Source organism: Eublepharis macularius, chromosome 9, assembly GCF_028583425.1.
Source record: "Eublepharis macularius isolate TG4126 chromosome 9, MPM_Emac_v1.0, whole genome shotgun sequence".
Lineage (NCBI taxonomy): Eukaryota > Metazoa > Chordata > Lepidosauria > Squamata > Eublepharidae > Eublepharis > Eublepharis macularius.
In genome coordinates, this window is record NC_072798.1 from 45209694 (window position 1) to 45232188 (window position 22495).

Sequence of the window (22495 nt, forward strand, 5' to 3'; positions counted from 1 at the left end):
ATTTTGTTCATCATTTTCATGCATTGCTTTTAGACACAAATTTGGAAACACAACTCTAAATGAACAGCCCATTCTTACACGTTTACTCAGATTTTCATTGACTTCAGAATGGTTTACCCACAAGTATGTACATACAGGATTGCACAGGATTGTGTTGCTTATATTTCATTTGTAGGCAGAAAGTTCTGTATGAAAACATCTCTGTCCAGTAAGATACCTAGTCCTTTTCTACAATGATTAAAATATCAATTTAACAACAACAACAACTGCGCTTATATACCGCTCTTCTAGACAGATTAGTGCCTCACCCAGAGAGGTGAACAAGTTAGTGTTATTATTATCCCCACAATGCAGCTGGGAAGCTGGGGCTGAGAGTAGTAGATTACCCAAGGCCACCTACTGAGCTCATGGTAGTAGTGGGATTCAAACCAGTAGAGTGCTGATTCTCAGCCAAATCATTTAACCACTGTGTTACAGCAGAAAATCTAACACAGGAAAGTTTCCATTTTAGTTTAATGTGGTACGTTCATTGGTTTCCTTATCAGGTGGAGATCACCAAAATTTGAATTTGGCCATTAGCTGCGAGGCTTTTGCGAGCTTTATTGCTGATAAAGTCCTGTCTCTCCGCCGCACCCTTCTGGCCACATTTGATACGGTATGTGAACTAGAGGCCCCTTGGCTGTCTTTGGGGTTGGCATTCGATAATTTCAGCCCTCTCTCCAGGGAGGAGGTGGACAGGATTCTGCAGGTGGTGAGGCCTACCACATGCCTCTTGGACTCGTGTCCATCGTGGCTGGTGAAAGCCAGTGTCGATGGACTTTGGGATTCCTTGGAAGCTATTATTAACACATCCTTAGGCTCCGGGGTCTTTCCCGGGGTGCTGAAGGAGGCTGTGGTGAGGCCCCTTTTAAAGAAACCATCACTGGACCCCACTGACCTGCTCAGCTACCACCCAGTTTCAAACCTCCCGTTTCTGGGTAAGGTGATTGAGTGGGCAGCAGAGAAACAGCTGCAGAGCTTCCTGAAGGAGACCTCAGCTCTGGATCCCTTCCAGTCCTGCTTCCACCCAGGACATGGGACTGAGACACTGCTGGTCGCCCTCACAGATGATCTCCACAGACACCTGAATCGAGGTAGATCAGCACTGCTGATTTTATTAGATCTCTCGGCAGCGTTCGATATGGTCGATTATGATCTTTTGACCCACCCCCTGCCAACATGGGAATACAAGGGACAGCATTACTGTGGCCTGTCTTTTTTCTCCACGGCTGGGGACAGAAGGTGGTGCTTGGGGAGAAGTTGTCATCCCGCTATCCACTAATGTGTGGTGTGCCACAAGGGGCAATACTCTCCTCACTGTTGTTTAACATCTATATGTGCCCCCTCGGCCAGCTGGTGCAGAGTTTCAGGCTTGGCTGTCATCAGTACGCTGATGACACCCAGCTTTATCTGTTGATGGACAGCTGGCCTGGATTGGCCCTGGTTGCCCTGGAGTATGCTTTTGGAGCCGTGGTTGAATGGTTGAGGCAGAGTCGGCTGAACTTGAACCCCTTGAAGATGGAGATCTTGTATGTGGGTCACGGGGGTGTGGATTTGGGACCCTGGCTCCCTACTCTTGATGGAGTGGTGCTTACACCAGCGCCGATGGTTAGGAGCCTGGGGGTGATCCTGGATGCCTCCTTAAAAATGGAGGCCCAAGTTGCAGCGGTTGCCAGGTCTTCTTTCTTCCATTTCTGGCAGACCAGGCAGCTTGCTCCCTATCTTTTGACCTGCGACCTAACTATGGTGGTTCAGGCAATGGTCACCTCTAGGCTGGACTACTGTAATGTGCTCTATGCAGGGCTTCCCTTGAATCTGATCTGGCGATTGCGACTAGTCCAGAATGCAGTGGCGCATGTCATAGCTGAAGTGCATATAACACCGGTATTGCATCAGCTGCACTGGTTACCAGTGGAGTACCGAATCAGATTCAAGGTTTTGGTACTGACCTATAAAGCCTATGCAGACTGGGACCAACGTATCTGCAAGACCGCCTCTCTCTCTATGAGCCCCGGAGGACACTTCGATCCAGCGACAAACAGCTGTTAATGATCCCTGGCCCCAGGGAGGCCCACCTAGCAGCAAGCAGAGCCAGGGCCTTTTCGGTCCTGGTTCCAGCCTGGTGGAATGCTCTGTTGCAAGAGACTAGGGCCCGGCCGGATGTGCTATCTTTCTGCCGAGCCTGTAAGATGGAGCTGTTCCACCAGGCATATGGTTGACGCTGGCTAAGACCTCCCCGCTGGCTGAATAGAGGAAAATGTGCCCTCCCTACCAGATGTATCTTCCACTCAGCCTTCTGTCAAACATCTGTGGAGAGGACTGGGTGGTGGATCTTCTCGGGAAGTACTGCTATATTGTTTTAAATATTTATGTGATTTTATCTGATTTTAAAGTATATATTTATATATTTAATGTATTATATTGTATGTAATCCGCCCTGAGCCTGCAATTGTGGGGAGGGCAGAATATGATAAATAAATATAATTTAATTAATTTAATTAAGTTAATTAAATTAATTAAATTAAATTAATTAAATTAATTAAATTGATTTAATTAATTAAATAAATAAATAACACAAGAAGCTATAACTGCTGGCTTCTCCAAAATATTGCGCTAGTACCAGAATGCAGGTCTTCTTAGTAGTCCATAATGTCTATAGTCATTATATATATATATATATATATATATATATTTTAAAGTAACAAAATGCAGTTACAAAATACAAAGACCAAAAAAAAAAATCACGTATTGAACTTAAAAGCCTTATATTTGCGCTGCAAAAAAATGATGAGCATATTCTAGCCAAAGTTAAATGCTTAACTCTTCCACAGAAATAAATGGGTTTTTCACCGTTTATCTTTGGCTGACTCAAGCTTTATATTTCACATGGAAATTCTTAAGAAGGAAAAGCCACAAATCCATACTCAGTTTGAATTAAGACTTTAGAAGGTTAGGAGCTAAGGCTGTAATCAGAGACAATGTGTATAGATATGGAACAGGACTGCATGCACATCTAGAAGTTTAATGTCACTGTAACAAGGACCATTGTTGAAGAGGCAGGAAGACAATAAAAACAAAACCCTGGTGCAGAAGAAGCATTGTACTATGAAACTGCCTGAAAAATCTGTTTTAGAGCTTTTAAAGAAATGAGTACAAAAATGGCTTCTAATTTGATCCAGAATTAATTTTAACACTATTTACATAACACAGAAGTACATATGACTGATATTTCAGTGTATCTTCCCTAAAGACATTTTATGTGCATATTATTAATCATATTTAGTGTTCCAAAAAGACTGCTTTTGAGTGAATTCTGTTTTTGCTCAGGCGATGACTTTCTCAAGTTATCATAACACCCAGCATAGTTCATGTTTATATATAACTAATAACCTATTATTTATCTTCCACTAAAAAATAGATACAACAAAATGTGATAAGCCTGCTCTTGCCAGTTATATTTAAATCATCTGTACAAATGTGATATATCTCCTTTGCCTCTATGTATAAAGGGACACAATTTTAAATTATTTCTAATAAAATGTAAGCAATTTTAAATTTTATATCTCACATTGTCTTTATGTTTGGATGATTCCTAATAAATAGATTACCTTTCTAAAAGTAATATATAATCTTTCCAATGTGGAAGAAGTGAACTACTGTTGCAAAGAAGTGTTACAGAACAGGTTGTCAGGGACAGCTGAAGAGATGGTTCATGGAGATGTGAGATAGAGGAAGAGTCTGCTGCCACTGAGTGGTTATGAGAAGTTGAGGAACCTGACACTTTTAATGGCTGGCAAGGATCTACTGGATTTGAGATTGGGAGTCTGAAGCAGAGCTACTGATCAAGAGGACATGGGTTTTTCTGACTATTTCAGATTAGAGACCATCAATTAACTGTTATTTTCTTTTTTTAATCAGAGGCTCTGATCCTTTAACTGCTGCAAGTAGAAATTTCGGTGCAGCTTTCCCTATTACATCAGTCTCCCTACAAAAAAAAGTTACAGCTATTAAATTTCTGCCTGATTTGTTTAATAATCTAAAGTCTGTTTCAAGAAAAAGATGGCAACCAGCTATAAAGGGCAGGTGGCTGCCTCAGGAGTGGAGAGTACTGCAGAAGGAAAAATATAGAAATCAGTCTAGACAGGAGGCTACAGAACTCTGAGTCCAAATTGCTTAAGGCTTGTGGGGGGGGGGGGCTACCAAGAGTAAGATGATTGCTTGGAAGTATGAAATGAATCACCCTGACATTCTCCTGGGCTTGAGTAAAGATTGCAGCTGCTGGGTAGAAGCTCAAAGTCTCGGCCGAAGGAGATGCAATACAAAAGCCCAGCAGAAAAACATAGGAAGCATGCAGACTAGCATATACATTGATCTGAGGTTTTAAAAATTGGACTTAATTCATAGAAGTTACGGAGTTACAGCCTAACTCCAGTTTGTGCCGCTGATAATCTTCCTTTCTTATCTTTCTGGCTGATTCTCAGATGTGAGGATGAAAATTCAAAATAAATAAATAAATCGGAACTTAGTGATTGTTTTCAGTGTAATAATAATAATGCTATGCTGTGACATACTATTGCCCTTTCTGTCACATATTTGGAGAAAATTGCGAAGCCTGAGCTAAAATTAATTTTTCTTAATTTAATTTTCAAAGGCTCATTATGACCACGACAATTTAACCAACGTTATGACAAGCAGTTTGCCAGTATTATAATCCCTTCATAGTCAACACTTTTGACCATGGCAATTTAACCAACATTATGACTAACAGTTCCCAAATGGTGAGGCTTTCGATGGAAATTCCTGTTGATTATGAGGGGATTATAATACTGGCAAACTGCTTGTCATAATGTTGGTTAAATTGTCGTGGTCATAATGAGCCTTTGAAAAAGTGTTAATTATGAAATGGGGTTATCACACGCCCATCAGGCTCCGCCCATTTAATAAATCCCATCCACAGCTAGCTTTGTGCACTAAGGCTTTATTGACTTTATGTACATCTCAGCAAGAAGTTAGAGTATGTTGGTCCTTCTGTGAATACCTGACAATACAAGCATTTTCCATACATCTGAAAAATATAAAAGAAGAAAAAATATTTTTGTTACAACCAGAGAATACTTTTCTTGACCAGTGGTGTAGTACTCCTACACCACTGGTCAAGAAAAGTATTCTCTGGTTGTAATTCTGTATGTATGATTGATTCTGTGACCTCTTCTATTTATTGTAATTAATATATCTATTGAACTTATTTATTATTGTGATGTTTTGCACTATTGAGCACTCTTTGCACTTTATATAAATTAAAACAAAATTATTATCAAAAATTATTATCAATATCATATTATTGTTTTCCCCTCCAATAGGCAGTGCTTTTTTGTTTTTTGTTTTACTTCGGAGGAGTCCCTTGTTTTGGTTTGGTTGCTTCCTCTCCAGCAGTGGTGCTGTGAGTGGGGGGAGGAAGAGGAATTGCCTTTCTAGCTGCAAGGCAGGGGAGAAGAAACTGCCACTGCCACCTCTGCCATCGTTTCCTCTCCAGAGAGAATTAGAGAAAGAGAGAGAGTGACAGTAGACATTGGGGGAGTGGGAGAGAAAGAGTGATGTGGTGGGGAACAGAGAAAGTAAGAAAGACAGAGAAAGAGAGACAGGCAGGAAGCAATAGTGTAGGGAATGGGATAGCACCTCCTGCAAATTCTAGGGTTCGCACCTATCAATATATCCAATTCTCAACACAGGCAGAACTATGAATTCTTAAATTCAGATTTTGTAGCCATGAACAGACAAGATAGATCTTTCTCTAAACCTGAAAATGCTCCAGATTTGCAGAACAATCTGAAATCTTAAAAAAAATACATTAGGAGTTAAAAACTCCTGAAATGATATAAGCAGCACATGCAACTTGAAGAAATGCATGCCCTCAGTTTCCACTGCTGGGCAACCAGAACAATATTACCAACCTCCAAGCTTTGGTTTCTGTCAGTAAAAAGGAAAGGGAGGGAGGGGGAAAGGCCCTTTCCAGGTTGTTTTGGCCCTTGAGGGAGGACTTGTTGTGGACAGGACTGGCAGTCAACACTGTACAGTTCACTACCAAACAACTTGCACGACTCCACCAGGCCCGGCTGTTTGCTACTGTTCATCAGCAGCCACCCCATGATAGTCAGTGTTGTATAGTGGTTAGAGTTTCAGATTAGGATCTGTGAGACCCAGGTTCAAATCACCACTCTGCCATGGAAGCTCACTGGGTGACCTTAAGCCAGTTACACATTCTAAGCCTAACTTACCTATCAGCTTTGTCATGAGGATAAAATGGAGGAGAGGAGAATGATGTAAGTTGCTTTGGGTCTCCCCTGTGAAGAAAAGCAGGTTATAAATGAAATAATAGCTATAGCTGAAGATAGGGGGCAGATAAAATATAGGTGGGTGGGTGTAAAAGAGAGAAGGAAGAGAGTAAGGTAGCCAAGAGGAAAGAAAGAGGAAATGGTGATGGGAAGGGGATATGGGGGGAAATAAGGTGTCCCCACAAGTTTTTGTTGGTCCCTCTTGTGAAACTTTGCCCACTGTGGTGGCCAGCCCTGTGCATCTGGGCCATAGTTTTCCTCCCTAGAGGCTGCCAGGGGGAGGGAAGGAGGAAAAGCTTAAAACAGGGGAACAGAGAAGAATGCAGGAAAAAGGGAGAGATTATAAGGCTTTCAGGGAAGGAAAGTGGAAATAGCGGGGGAGGGGGAAATTAGATGTTCCCTGCAAGTCCTTGTGGGTCTCCCACGTGTTTATGTATCTAATTCTGAAGATGGCCGCAGAGTGCAGAGAAAAAAATCCATGCAATAGTGTCAGTGGGGAGTTTTCTACAAACCTGGGGAAAAACCCAGGTTTTCAAACAAATAACAGAAAAAGTTAGCTTTTAAAAAACCCTTTAAACCATAACATGTAAGAGGGGAAAAAATGAGATTTTCTGATGCTACATTGCCAGACCGCTGCTGCCATTTTGAAATTGCTTGGCAACCCCCATAAACTTTGTCGGAGGTAGCCACAGCGATTGCTAAGAGAAGGGGAAGTAAAGCAGCTGTGAAGGAAAGAAGTAGGCAGCATGTGCGCAAGAGCTCATTCTCTACCTGGTACAACTAGAAGGAAAGGAACAGGGTCTCTGGTGGGCAGCCAACATCAGGCCAAGTTGGAGCAGACCCTCAGTGAAGGAGCTAGATAACTGGGTAGCAGAATCTTTGCTGCAGAAAGCTACCCAGGAGGACTAGCATGAGCTAAATTGGAGAGCTGTTTAACCAGAGAAGACTAGAGTTCAACTGACTGCTTATATAGGAAGATGATAACCCCACTCTTTCCTATAGCCAGACTGGGGGTTCTGGCAAAAGTCTAGAGAGAGGCAATCTCCTCCTGCATGAGACTGGATGCCTTGAGCCACTAGGCTCACTGTCCTTCATTTGATTCAGGCTTCAGTTCTGACTCTCTGCCATCTTTGTTCCTGGAGTGCTGAATGTGAGGGGTCCCACTCAAGAGATTCCTGATCTGCTTGTTCCACTGACTTTTGAACAGGAGCCACTCCAAATTTGAGGATGGGACAGGGCAGGTCCTAGCAGCAAGCAAGGGAGACAAGTAATGGCGACGGGAGGAAGGGGAGGCAGTGGGAGAACCGTGACAGGGAAGGGGCAAAAAATCAGCAGGAGGAAGAGGGGATCAATAGGAGTAGGGGGGATTTCCTTGCAGGTTCCCACTGCACATATATAACTTCCAAATAAGAGCATGTGATTTAGCTAACAAGTGGCCTCTAAGGTTTGCCAACTCAGGGAGATTTGGGGATGAAGCCTGGGGACAGTGGGGTTTGGAAGAAGAGGGCCCTCAAAACAACATAGTCCACCCCCCAAAGCAGTCATTTTCTTCAGGAGCAAGATCCAGGCCCAATAGCACCTAAAAGATCAACTAGTTTTCCAAGGTATACACTTTTGAGAGTCAAAGTTCCCTTAATCAGATCTGACAAAGGGAACTTTGACTCTCAAAAGCTCATATCTTTGAAATTTAGTTGGTCTTTAAGGTACTATTGGACCCAGATCTTGCTTTTTGACTGCAGACCAACACAGCTACCCACTTGAAACCATTTTCTTCAGGGCAACTGATCTTTGTAGTCTGGAAATAAGTTGTAATTCCGACAGATCTGCAGGCCTCACCTGGATGTTGGCCATCTTCACTCTACCGCAGATCCGTTTGTTTTTAAGATGCCACAAGACTTTTCATGCTGTTGAAAACAAAAGAGTTACATAGAAAATTCCCTGAGCAATAGTACATAGCTGAGTACTTGGTATAGTTTTAGACCACAAATAAATTTTACATCATGTTTTTCCTCCTCCAAGAGCTTGGCATTCACAAGTTTAGTGTGCTGCAACTGTTGTTTCAGTGAAGATGAAGGTTGTTTTCACACGCGCCTTGGGAGATTGTGCAAACTCATGTCATGAAGCGTCTTACTAGCACAATCTCCCAGCACAATCCCCTTCAATGGCCCTATGATGTCAGAAAAAGTGGCATTAAACGGGATCATGCCGGAAAATCGCACTAGGAAGATGCTTTTATGCCATGAGTTTTGCGCGATCTTCCGGGTGCGTGGCCGTGTGAAAAAAGCTGAAGATACATTGAATTTTTAACAGTTCATTTCTACCCTGCTTTTCCTCTAATGGGGACCCAAAGTGGTTTTCATGTCCTCTCCTCTTTTATCCTCACAACAACTGAGTGAAGTGGGTTAGACTGAGAGAGAGAGTGACTGGTGCAAGGTCATCCAACAAACCTTGATGGCAGAGTTGGAATTCAAGCCTCCAGATTCTAAGCCAGCACTATACAACCACTATACAACCCTGGCTCTCAGATAGTAAGGTAACGCCTTTTCTTTTGCTCAAATGTGTAGGTTAGGCCTACTTACTGTATACCTTGTCCTTGAGTGGTATAGCACTACTGAAACTGAAAGCAGGTGAGGAAGGAAGAAGTGATAGAATTACCTTTGTTTAGAGTGAGAGCTGGTTGTGTGGTCTCGCTGCATCTTTATGTGTTCGTTGCATCTGATGAAGGGGGCTCTGATTCACAAAATTGTATGCTGGAAACTCCATGGCTCTGGGTCAAGGAAATATGTGTGTTAATAGACCTCAAAAAGATATTTGAGAGTTCAGCTAACCTATTCCCACACATTATTGGACTATGCATACTCTTAGTATTGACAGTCAGAGTTTCATCTTCTTAGTGATGAAAAAGAAGGGCAAGATAAATGGCAAAATATCTTAATTTTTTTAGAGGAGGTTTTGCTATATTGGTGATTCTCTTTTTGTTTCCATATGGTTATAACTTCGGCAAAGTGATTTTCAAAGCTGTAAATTTCCTTTTTTTTCTATAAGGGCAGAAAACACATAAAATGTAAGTATTTAATGATGCAGAATGTTAATTGCAAAAGTGTAGGCATGCTGATACAAGGTACTTCCCCCCCAACAATTTTTGTGTGTATCTGGGAGCATATAGTTTAGCTAAGGTTTATGCAGTTCTGTTATCATTGTAACTCTTTTCAAATACAGGTTAATATTCCACTTTAATATGTAACAGCGAGAATAGATGATCTTTCCATACTTTGTGCATTAGTGTAGAGACATTGGAATCCGTGGTTTATGTGCCTGGAATGCTTCATATTTGTCCTTATCTGCTGATCATTAATGCTCTTATCACCTGTAAGTATCATACTAGTTTTGGTTTTTTTCTCCCTCCCCCACATAATTTAATTTAAAGCCCTCCTTATCAGATTTCCTCAGCCCCTGCCAAATACATTTTTTCCTACCCTGATGAGGTGCAAACTATCTCTCGACAGAAGTGCTTCCTCCGGAAAGTGTACTCCATGTTTCAGGAAACCAAACCTTTCCTGACGACACCATCTGTGTAGCGAGTTATTTATTTCCAATATTCTGCTCTCTCTTCTTAAACCATAGCCCTCAACAGGGAGAAGTGACAAAACCACAACCTGTGCTCCCAGGTCCTTCAGCTTTCTACCCAGAGCCTTGTAGCCTCTTTTAATACATTCTGAACTGTGCCAGGCAATATCATTTGTTCCCACATGAATGAGCAAGAAGGGGTCATAATCTGTGGGTCTGATGAGCCTTTCCAGCCTTAGTGTCATGTCTTGGATGCGTGCAATTGGTAAACAACGTACCTCTCGAGATATCAGGTCTGGTTGGCACACTTCAGCCTCTTTCCATCTCAGTGAATCCCCAATCACTACCACACGTCTCCTAATTTGGGTGGCAGAGGTGCAAGCCCTCTCATCCCCAGGGGCCTGAGAAACCTCTTTTTTACTCTGTGGAGCCTTAGATAGTAATTTTTGTTCCAGTAGTCCAGAGTCATTCTCTGTGGGGAGAACCTGGAACTGATTGCTCAGTAAGAAAGGATCAGAACGTCTCCTGATTTTCCTGCTCCTGTGGATTACATTCTTCCACTTGCCCTCTTCTTGTGTTTTCCTGAGATCTTCTCTTCCTCCTCCTGTTGCTCACCTAAGGTGCTTCATGTGTCTTTCCAAGAACTCTTCTTCACCCTCCCTGATAAGCTTGAGTGTGAATAAGCGTGCCTAAAGCCCTTGTATCTTCTCCTCCAGTAGAGCTACCAGCTTATATTTGCTACAAGTGTAATTATCATTTACCCCCTGGTAAGAAGACAAACATGCACAGACTTTGCAGGTCACTACTTCAGCTTCCTCACCAACCATGTTGCTTGGATTCATATAAGAAATTGACCAGACTTTCCCACACTCCCTTCAAACTCCCTCACCTAACTCCCAAACAAAGCTTGTCCTGTTCACTTGCTCCTGATCACTTGCTCCTACATGTGAGTCTTAATACAGGAAGGGAAGTATTACCTAATGGGGATTACTGAAACTTGGAAGGATGAGACACACAACTGGAATATTAGGATTGAGGGATACAACCTGTTTAAAAGGAATAGATCAATAAGGAAAGGTGGAGGAGTAGCACTATATGTCTAGGATGTTTATTCTTGGGGGACCTGAATCGAAGCATAGAAGATCAGCTGAGAGCCTATGGGTAAAAAAAAAGGAGAAAGAAATAATAGTGATATTATGGTGGGTCTGCAACAGGCCAGACAGAGGACTTAGATGATATACTTCTACACCAGATTACATCAGAGACGGAACATAGTCATCACAGGAGATTTCAATTACCCTAATATCTGCTGGAAGTCAAACTGTGCTAAAAACATAAGGTCTAATAAATTCCCGACTTGTCTTGCTGCCAATTTCATCTTCCAGAATATAGAGATGGAAACAAGGGGTTCTGTTATTTTGAACTTCATTCTCACCAACAGGGAAGAACTGGTTGATGAAGTGAAAGTAGTGGGCATCCTGGGTACTAGTGACTGTAATTTTGGAGTTTTAAGATCTTGGGTAAGGGAAAAACTGGACATAGGCTGATTCTGCACACATTGGATAATGCACTTTCAATGCACTTTATCAAACGTTTGAGGTGGATTTTTTTGTTCCGCACACAAAAAAATCCATTCCAAATGATCTATAAAGAGGATTAGAGGTGCATTATCCAATGTGTGCGGAAGCACTCTAGTGAGACGTATAGGTTGGATTTTAGAAAAGCTAGTTTTAACAAGCTCAAAGTCATGCTGGGGAGAATCCCATGGTCAGAAAAACTCAGGGAGAAAGGAGTCCAGTAGCACCTTTAAGACTAATCAACTTTACTGTAGCATAAGCTTTCAAGAATCACAGTTCTCTTTGTCAGATGCAAGACATATTCAAGAAATGGAAGGAGAGTTGTATAACCAAGGATGAATATAAACAACTTGTCAGTGCATCTGACGAAGAGAACTGTGATTCTCGAAAGCTTATGCTACAGTAAAGTTGGTTAGTCTTAAAGGTGCTACTGGACTCTTTTCTATTTTGCTACTACAGACTAACACGGCTAACTCCTCTGGATCAGGGAGAAAGGAGTTCAAGATGGGTGGGAGTTTCTTAAAAGCGAAATATTGAAGGCACAATCAAAAACTATTCCAATGAAAAAGAAAAATGGGAGGTACCTAAAGAAGCCAGGGTGGCTCCATAACTTTCTAAAGATCTGAAAATTAAAAAGACATATTCAAGAAATGGAAGGAGAGCTGTATAACCAAGGATGAATATAAACAACTTGTCAGTGCTTGTAGAGAAAGTGTTAGAAAGGCTAATGCTCAATATGAGCTTAGGCTAGCGAGAGATGCTACACACAACAAAATGGGTTCTTTAGTAATGTTCAGACCAGAAAAAAGGATAAAGAAGTGTTAGGCCCATTGCGGGGAGAGGAACAGGAGAACAAGAGAGGCCAGAACTGCTCAATTCCTCGATCTTTACTTGCAAGGGGGATGTGCTTATTCTGGCTAAAAGGGAACACAGGAAGAAATAGAACTGCAGCCTAGGATAGATTTTGGGGTGGTGCCTAAACACCTTGCATCTTTAAATGAAATCAAGTTCTCAAGACCAGATGAATTGCGACTTCCGGTTTGGGATCCATGGAGGTCTAACGCAGCTCTTAAAGCTGAGCTGTCCGGACTGCTGTTTTGAGGGCTGGAGGGGCCGAAACTGCCCGCAGCCAACTGCTCTCAGGCGGAGAGCAGGCTTAGTATGCTCAAGAACCTCAGGGCGCGTTGATCTCGGGCGAGGGGGGGTCCTGCGCAACGGACTCTCTCCCGTCCCTTGAGGTCCCACCCGAAGACAGGTTTTGCCAAGATCTCTGCAGTAGCTCCGGAGCCAATGTGATTGGCATAAGACCTACATGCCCAAGCTTCAACAGGGATAAAAAGAATTGAAGGGAATTGGAGATTGAAACAGTGATTACAACCCGTGAAAGCATTTAAGAAGGTAAAGATCACTATCTCTTGAAACGGGACAGATTATTCAAAGTAAAGAAACATTAAAGTAGATTGGGAAACTGCAACAGATTGATTATAAGGAGGGGAAGTCCCGGCAAGAACTGTATTAAAAAAAGGACTAAGTAAAACAAAGTTATTAAGGAAATTGGACAATTGTTTTACATACCTGTGGTAACAAAGAGATAGCAGGCTGTGAGAAAGTTTTACCATCGCGAGAATTGCTGTGAGAGGCCGGGAAACAGGAAGTACGTAACAGTGATAGAGTTGCTGGAGAGGAGCGGCCCTTTCTGGACTACAGGAAGAAGGGAATCGCCATTTTTGAAAGGGGAAGAGTCGCGGCTTCAGCGGAAGAGGAAGTAGGCCATATTGGATTACAAATAAAGGGGAATAACCATAGAGGAACCATAGAGAAAAGATGCCCGACATTTTGGACTCTTTAATTGACCTTTTTGGAACAAGACCGGGACATTTAAACTAAGAGAATATTAAGTTAAACGCCACGGAGCTAAGGAAGCGAGCGGACTCATGGGAGCGAGGCAAAGCAAGCCCCACGATGTCGAAAAAAGAGTGGCAAGCGGCGATAGAGAACTTGGACAAAAAACTTTCAGAAGGGATTAAGGAGCTTAAGGACATGATACCCGAGCTGGCGAAAGAGTTTAAAGAGACACTTAAGAATGAACTGGCAGAAGTGAAAAAAGGTATGGAAACGATACAAAATGATTTGCAAGCGACACAACAAAGAGTTAATGTAGTAGAAAATGCGGTGGAGACTTTAGCAGACACGCAACGAACTGAGATGAGGGTGATGAGGGGTAGAATGGCAGTTGCGGAGAGTAAACATATGGAGAAGCAGCTGAGGTTTCGTGGCTTGCCGGAAGTGGAAGGAAAGATGGCCCAAGAACAGATTACTGAGGTGTTGGCTGAGTACCTGGGGAAGGAGGAGGAGGAAACTGTGGCTACCCTAGATGCGGTGTACAGAATAAACTCAAGATTTGCGACCCAGAGGAAATTACCAAGAGACGTGATTGTGCAGTTTACGACTAGAAATATAAGAGAAATGATTGTGAGCAAGCAATTTCAAGACCCATTGGAGGTTGATGGCAAGACGGTTATTATCATGAAGGAGTTACCCAGATCGGTGCTGCTAGACCGGAAAAAATACAAAACCTTAGTCCAGATCCTGAAGGACATGAAAATAAGGTGTAGATGGGAAATGCCTGAAGGAATGTCCTTTGAATTTGGTGGAGTGAAAAAGCGCATTAGATCTGAACTAGAAATGGAAAAGTTCATCAGGGACAATGAAAAGGACTTACCAACAACAAGGCTATGAATATGGAGTGTAAAGTTTTATCTTGAAATGTAAATGGACTTAATTCACCCAATAAGAGAAAAAACATTTTCCACTGGCTATTAAAACAAAAATGTGATATTGTGTGTCTTCAAGAAACCCATATTAGAAAGCAGGATGTAAAATATTTAAAATTGAACAAATTGGGCAATGACTTTGTAGCGGCCTCAACAAAGAAAAAAAAGGGAGTGGTACTGTATATAAAAGAGGAGCTACAGCCAAAATTAGTGTTGAGAGATGCGGAAGCCAGATTTTTAGCAGTGGAATGTATATGGAATTTAAAGAAGGTGTTGGTGATTGGAATTTATGCACCTAATGGAGCAAAAGAAAGCTTCTTTGAGGACTTGAGGAAGCAATTGGATGAACTTTCTTATGACCAGATAATTCTTGCTGGGGACTTTAATGGAGTTACTAATTTGGATCAGGATAAGAAATCAGTAACTGTACAAAAGAAAAGAGGACTATTACCAAAGACTTTTTTTGTATTAATGCAACAAGAAACTTTGGAGGATGTATGGAGAAGACAGAACCCTAAATGCAGACAATACACGTTTTTCTCGGCGAGACATTCTACGTTATCACGAATTGACATGATCTGGGCCTCAAAGGACTTAGCGCTTTGGACTAAGGATGTGGAAATAATGCCCGTGGTAGGCTCAGATCACAACCCAATTATGTGGAGGTTTGGAAAAAGAACTAAAAGGAGAGGATGGAGAATAAATGAGGATCTGTTGCAAGAGGGAGAAAATATGGAGACGTTGAAAAGGGAGACTAAGTTCTTCATACAGCACAACATGAATGGAGAAGTACCAACCAATAAGGTATGGGATACTTATAAGGCAGTAATTAGAGGCATATTAATGGACTTAAATGGAAGAGCCAGGAAAAAAAGGGAAGAGAAGAGACAGGAGATTATGGAGAAAATAAAAGCCAAAGAGATACAATTAAAGAAAAGACCAGGGAAAAAGAAGATATATCAGGATATTAGAATCCTTCAAGAGCAGTTGACGGCAATGAACAATAAAGAACTGGAATGGAACCTTAAGAGAATGAATCAAAAGTCGTTTGAGGGCGCAAATAAGCCTGGGAAATATTTGGCGTGGCAACTGAAGAAGAGAAAGGAGAAGAGGATAATAAATAAAATATGTGATGACAATAAAGTACTCCTGGAACAGACTGCTATTAGCAGAGCCTTCTATAAATTTTATGCAAAGTTGTACAATAAAAAAGAAGTGAATAAAAACTCAATAGCAAGATACTTGGAGAAAATGAAACTCCCAGTAATTTCGGAAGGATGGAGAGATAAACTGAATAGTGAAGTGACGGAAGAAGAGTTAAGAAAGGCAATACAGTCAACAAATTTGGGAAAGGCGCCAGGACCTGACGGACTGACAGCTAAATTTTATAAGGTAATGGTTAATGAACTGGTGCCATTCCTAAAAGAAGTGATCAATGGAATTTTGAAGGACCAAAGAACTCCAGATACTTGGAATGAAGCTAACATATCATTGATCCCTAAAGAGGGACAAGACCTGACTAATGTTAAAAATTACAGACCTATTTCGTTACTGAATAATGACTATAAAATCTTTGCGAAAATATTGGCGGAAAGAGTAAAGGGATGGATGTCCGAATTTATTGCGGAGGAACAAGCTGGTTTTTTACCAAATAGACAAATCAAAGACAATTTAAGGACAGTTATAAATGCTATTGAATACTATGATAAGCGTTGTGACAAGGAGGTTGGATTCTTCTTCGTGGATGCTGAAAAGGCATTTGATAATTTGAACTGGGACTTTATGTTTGCCACCATGGAACAGCTACAGATGGGGGAAAGATTCATAAGAGCAGTGAAAGAAATTTACAGGGACCAGAGTGCAGCAATTGTGGTGAATGACGAGGTGACTAAGAAACTGATTATAGGCAAAGGTACAAGACAAGGTTGCTCGTTGTCTCCACTGTTGTTTATTTTGGTTCTGGAAATATTGATGATACAGATTCGAGAAGACGATGCAATCAGTGGAATAAAAATAAAAGAGTTTTCCTATAAGGTCAGAGCATTTGTGGATAATATAATGTTAATTGTGGAAGACCCAATTGAGAATATGCCAAAGGTAATAGAGAAAATTAAGGAGTTTGGAGATTTGGCAGGATTCTATGTAAATAAAAAGAAGTCAAAGATACTATGTAAAAATATGACTAAACAAAAACAACAGCAATTAATGGAGATAATAGACTGTGAAGTAACAAATAAGGTGAAATATCTGGGAATTGAATTGACTGCAAAGAACATAGATTTATTCAAGAATAATTATGAGAAACTGTGGACTCAGATAGAGCGAGATTTGATTAAATGGAATAGACTGAATTTGTCATGGTTAGGAAGAATTGCAGTAGTTAAGATGAATGTGTTGCCAAGAGTGATGTTTCTGCTACAAACAATACCAATTATTCGGGACTCTAAGCAGTTTGAAAAATGGCAGAGGAAAATATCAGACTTTGTCTGGGCAGGCAAGAAGCCTCGAGTTAAAATGAAAGTATTGCAGGATTCAAAGGAGAGAGGTGGAATGCAGCTGCCCAACCTAAGACTCTACCATGATGCAATTTGTTTAGTGTGGTTGAAAGACTGGATGAAGTTGAAAAACCGCAAACAACTGGACTTAGAGGGATACAAAAAAATATTTGGATGGCACGAATATCTGTGGTATGACAAAGTAAAAGCAGATTCTATGTTTCTACACCATTATATTCGGAATCCTCTTTACAATTTGGAAGAAGTATAAAAATTACCTACCGGATGGAATCCCTTCCTGGGTGGTTCCATATGAAGTATTAGATCCGAGAACTGTCGATAATGAACAACAGTGTTTAACGTATAAGGAGATAACGCGAATAGAATCTTCTAAACTAAGAATTAAGACGCAGGAGGAGTTGTCTCCAAGTTATGACTGGTTCCAATATAGACAGATTAGAGATCTTTATAATTCAGACTGTGTGAAGGGAGGGATAAGAATGGAGAATTCGAAATTAGAGGAGGTAATTTTGCAAGAGGATAAAAAGGAAATCTCTTATAAAGTGTTGTTAAAATGGTTTACAGAAGACGAGATAGTCAAAGTTCAAATGGTGAAGTGGGCAATAAACTTTAATAAAGAAATAACAATGGAGGCGTGGGAATACCTGTGGAAAAATACGTTGAAGATTACGACATGCACCAATATTAAAGAGAACGTTTATAAAATGATTTATCGTTGGTATTTGACACCAAAGAAAATTGTGTTAGGGAATCAGAACATGTCTAATAAATGCTGGAAGTGCAAAAAGCATGAAGGATCTTTGTATCACATGTGGTGGACTTGTGAGTTAGTTAAGCAGTACTGGGGGGAAATAATAGAAGTAATAAGTGAGATTTTACAATTTCAAGTTAATAAAAACCCAGAACTGCTACTACTGAACTTGGGAATGGAAGATATTCCAGCACAATATAGGACATTGTTATTTTATATGACAACAGCGGCTAGACTTTTATATGCGCAAAAGTGCCAACTATTGAGGATTGGATTTATAAATTGCTGTACATGGCAGAAATGGACAAAATGACAAGGAAACTGAGAGATTTCGATCCAGGACAGTTTAACATGGATTGCGAGAAACTGAAACACTATCTGGGGAAAAAATGGGAGGTTGGAGGAGAACTGTGGCAGTTTGAAAATTATTGAATACAATAAAAGAAGAGAGAAGTGACTTTACCGGGGGGAGGGAATTTAAACAAGGAGTTCTAAGCAATTATTTTATTTGATTACCATACATAGTAGTAAATAATAGAGGTGTTATTATAAGAATTATAAGGATATAAGTTAACTAAATATATTTCTGGCAGATAACTGTATAACAGATAAATTATATTTTTAAATAGATTGAATATAAGAAATGTGGAAATGGGAAAGAAGTATATAGTAACATATAGAATATAAGTTAAATTGAGTGACATATATTGAATGTATACAGTGTTATAGAAGCATTTAGTAGTATGTGGAGTATGGGTCAAATTGGTTGACCCATATTGACGTGATTAAGTAAGAGAATAGTAAATGGATATAATGTTATATTATTATAGAATATACGCTAGAAATGTAATAGCTAGCCTTATAAGGTAAAAGGGGAAGGGAATAAAGGTAGTACTGTGATATAACATAATATATAAGCTTAGAAGAGAATGAAAGTAGGTTTAATAGTATAAAGTAAGTTTGAAATGAGTAAGAAAAAAAGATAGATAAGGGGTTGGAAAACTGTTGGAAGTCAACAAAAGGGGGGGGGAAGGGAGGGGGTTAGAATTGAAATTATTTAAAGGGAAATGATTGTATGGAATATTTACATAATTTCTAATCCAATAAAAAAAAATTTTTTAAAAAAAAGACCAGATGAATTGCACCTTAGGGTACTACAGGAACTTTCTTATGTAATTGTGAAGCCTTTGTCTATCATCTTTGAGAATTCTTGGAGTACAGGTAAGCTGCCAGAAGATTGGAGGTGGGCAAATGTTATCCCCATCTTCAAAAAAGGGAAAAAGAAGGAGCCGGGTAATTATTGACCCGTCAGCTTGAAATCCATACCTGGAAAGGTCCTGGAACAAATCATCAGTCAGTCAGTCTGAGCATGATTATTCAGAGCCAGCATGGGTTCCTCAAGTCATTTCAGACTTACCTTATCTCCTTTATTGAGAGAGTTACTACTTTGGTGAATTTGGGGAATGCTGTGGACATAGTTCATCTTGATTTCATTTTATTGATAAAATTCCACATGATATTCTGGTTAACAAGTTGGTAACATGTGGTTTGGATCTTATTACTGTTAGATGGATTTGTAACTGATTGACACATTGTAACCAAAGAGTGCTTGTAAATGGTTCCTCATCTTCTTGGAGAGGTGTGACAAGTGGAGTGCCTCAGCCCTGGGCCCTGTGTTGTTTAGCATCTTTAGCATCAGACTTGGCTGAAGGAATAGAAGGGATGATCATTAAATTTGCAGATGATACTAAATTGGGAGGAGTTGAAAACATGGCCAAATCCACACTTCCCTACCTTCCACTTTTCATGTGCATTAATCGCGCTGGATTCTATCCCGCAATGCCCCAGTCTGTGTTCACATCCCTTCTCTTACTGCCGCTACCTCGCACTATACTTTGTCCACATCCCTGGTAGAATCACGCAGTACGGGGCGGGTTTAGATCCGACGTCGCTGATGACGACATCATGTTATTTTTTTTTTCATTTTTTCATCAGATTTCCGCTATAGCGTTTTTTTTTGCTAAATTGCTATGGTGAGGCCACAACCCTATGATGCCTGTGATTGATTAATGTTATTCTATGCCTTCTTCTTTGAAATCCATTGGACCATTATTCTGGTGGGCTAATTTGAACTGATATTTAAGGTGGGGGTGATCCAAACTCCAAACGGGCAGACTAATTATTTGACGCTTAAATGTAATGTTAGAATCACGGATTTCCACTATAACGGTAATTTCAACAGTTAAAAAAAATTAATTTTAACAGCCACCGATATTTCCGACTGTTCGGCATCCTAAAAACGACACGGAAATGGAAATGACGCCACCCCTTGATGTCTCCGCGGGGATTTTGGAGCACCCCGATTAAGATTTATGGCCGGGATTGTGCAACAATGCTGGGAAAGTCCCCTTTAAAAAAAAGAAAGAAAAAGGGAAAGGGCGGGCAGGCAGGCATGCTGTGGAGAGAGTGGAAAAGCTTGATAATTGCACGGCAAAGAGGGATGGTGTTCCGGAAAGGCTGCAAACATGGAAGTGGGGTGGTTTGAAGGGGGCGGTCTCCTTGTGAAACGCTTCTATTTGTCCACATCCATGGTGAGAACCGTGCAAGAGAAGCATTTGAACGCATGACAAATTCATCTGATGTGCAATGTGAAAGACGCGAGAGAATGGCGGGATTGAGGTAAGAGTATGTGAACAGCCCTCTGAGAAGTGAATAATGGGCGGGGGGGAAAGCAGAAAACTTGAGACGTGTGGATTCTGCCCACAGTAGAAGACAGAAGCAGAATTCAAGATGATCTTGACAAGCTGGAAAACTGGGCCAAAACCAAGAAAATGAATTTCAACAGAGATAAACGTACAGTTCTGCATTTAGGTAGGAAAAATCAAAGGCACACATATAGGATAGGGGAGACCTGTCTTGGCAGTAGTACATGTGAAAAGGATCTAGGGGTCTTATTAGATCATACACTGAACATGAGTCAGCAATGTGATGCTGTAACTAAAAAGGCAAATGTGATTTTAGGCTGTATCAATAGAAGTATAGTGTTCAGATCACATGAGGTGATGGTACTGCTTTACTCTGCTCTGTTTAGACCTCATTTGGAGAACTGTGTACAGTTCTGGCCACCACAATTTAAGAAGGATGTTGATAAGCTGGAACATGTCCAAAGGAGGGCAACAAAGATGGTGAGTGGTCTGGAGACCAAGTCTTATGAGAAAAGATTGCAGGAGCTGGGTATGTTAAGCCTGGAAGGGACTGAGAGGTGATATATTAGTCCTCTTCAGATATTTGAAGGGCTGTCACGTAGAGGATGGAGCAGAGTTGTTTTCTGTTGCCCCAGTAGGTTGGACCAGAAACAACTGGTTAAAATTAAAGCAAAATAATTTTTGGCTAAACATTAGGAAGAACTTCCTGACAGTTGGAATGGTTCCTCAGTGGAACAGGCTTTCTCGAGGTGGTGGGCTTTCCTTGTTTGGAGGTTTTTAAGAAGAGGCTAGATGGCCGTCTGACAGCAATGATGAATCTCTGACTTAATATGAATGTACACAGATCAAGACAGGGAGTGCATGATGGGATGAGCTGGTGCTTGGCTCTCATGGCCCATTCTTACATGCCCAAGGTAATGCCAATTGCCACTTTGGGGTCAGGAAGGAATTTCCTCCAGGCCAGATTGTCCAGGGATCCTGGAGGTTTTTTGCCTTCCTCTGGGCACAGAGCAGGGGTCAGTGAGGGAAGTGAGGGCGGGGGGATAGCTGTGGATCTCCTGTGTTGATCTGGGAGCTGGACTAGATGACCTACATTCCAGCTCTACATTTCTATGATCTGATTACATTTCACGGATGGCTATCTGAAGTAGTTGGAATTTGTATTTTACTTTGATCTTTATAATATGTCTGTATTGGTGGTTTATAAAGCACTGGCTTGCAGAGCAATCTTAAGCACTGACTGAAGTCAGTGGGGCATAAAAGGGCTTAACTGTTTAGGATGAGATGGATGAAGTCTCGATATGGATTCCAGTCCACTAGTTGCTTATATCTTCCCAAGGTATACCAGCCTAATGTACAAGTTCTCTTGGGCTGCAATCCTAATGACATTTTCTTGGGAGTAAGCCCCATTGACTAGCTTGGGTATTACTTACAAGGAGACCTACTTAGGATATTGTTGAAGAAGGAATAGAAATGTAACTAAATAAAATATGGGAAACTGGCTTACATATTGAATGTATTATATTAAAATTATTTTTTTTAATATGATGGCAGCCAAAATTACTGTGAAATATATATGCAAATGGGCACATAGTTATGAAAATTTCCAGTGGTTTCATAGTAAAAGATGTTTTCTCCAGAGTTTTCCAGACTGATTCACTTTGAAATTTTCAGATATGTTGTCTGGGAGCAGGCAGGATGTCCCTCCCATCCTGGATGCTGCCCCAGCTCACTGTTTTGATGTCTCTGCAAGTACCTTTCTGGGGATGGGGGTCCAACAGGCTGCCATGAGTGGAGAAGACATGCCCAGCCAGCATCAGGAAGCTGGGTTCCTTCCTGTGGCTCAGCTGGCTGAAAGGTACAGCTCTGCCAAGCACACCCCTGTGGCCCAGCTAGGGATCCCAGGTAGCCACCGGCAGCAAGCGATCTTCCAGCAAGTTACCTGCTTGCCCAACAGTCACTGGTGACCAGCAGGAGGTTTCCGGCGTCTCAGAGATCACCTAGCACTGGCATGTACCTCGGGAACATGCACAGTTTGCAAATTCCCAGCAGATGCGACAACATCACTACTGGAAGTGACATTGTTCTATTGGCCATGGGTATGCTTCTGCACTTCATTTGAGGCTGATTTTGGCAGAGCGCAGGAGCATGCCCATGGGCAGCGTGACAGCATCACTTCTAGAAGTGACATCATTGTGTTAGTGCTGGGAGTGCCCACGTGTTTCACGCACATG

The 22495-nt window shown here is 41.2% G+C and overlaps 1 protein-coding gene across 1 annotated transcript in view; it reads left to right on the top strand.

Annotated features, from left to right (window-relative positions):
- ANKS1B (ankyrin repeat and sterile alpha motif domain containing 1B) overlaps positions 1-22495 on the top strand; it is an 885134-nt gene that overhangs the window by 395573 nt on the left and 467066 nt on the right. The gene's annotated exons all lie outside the window — the stretch shown is intronic.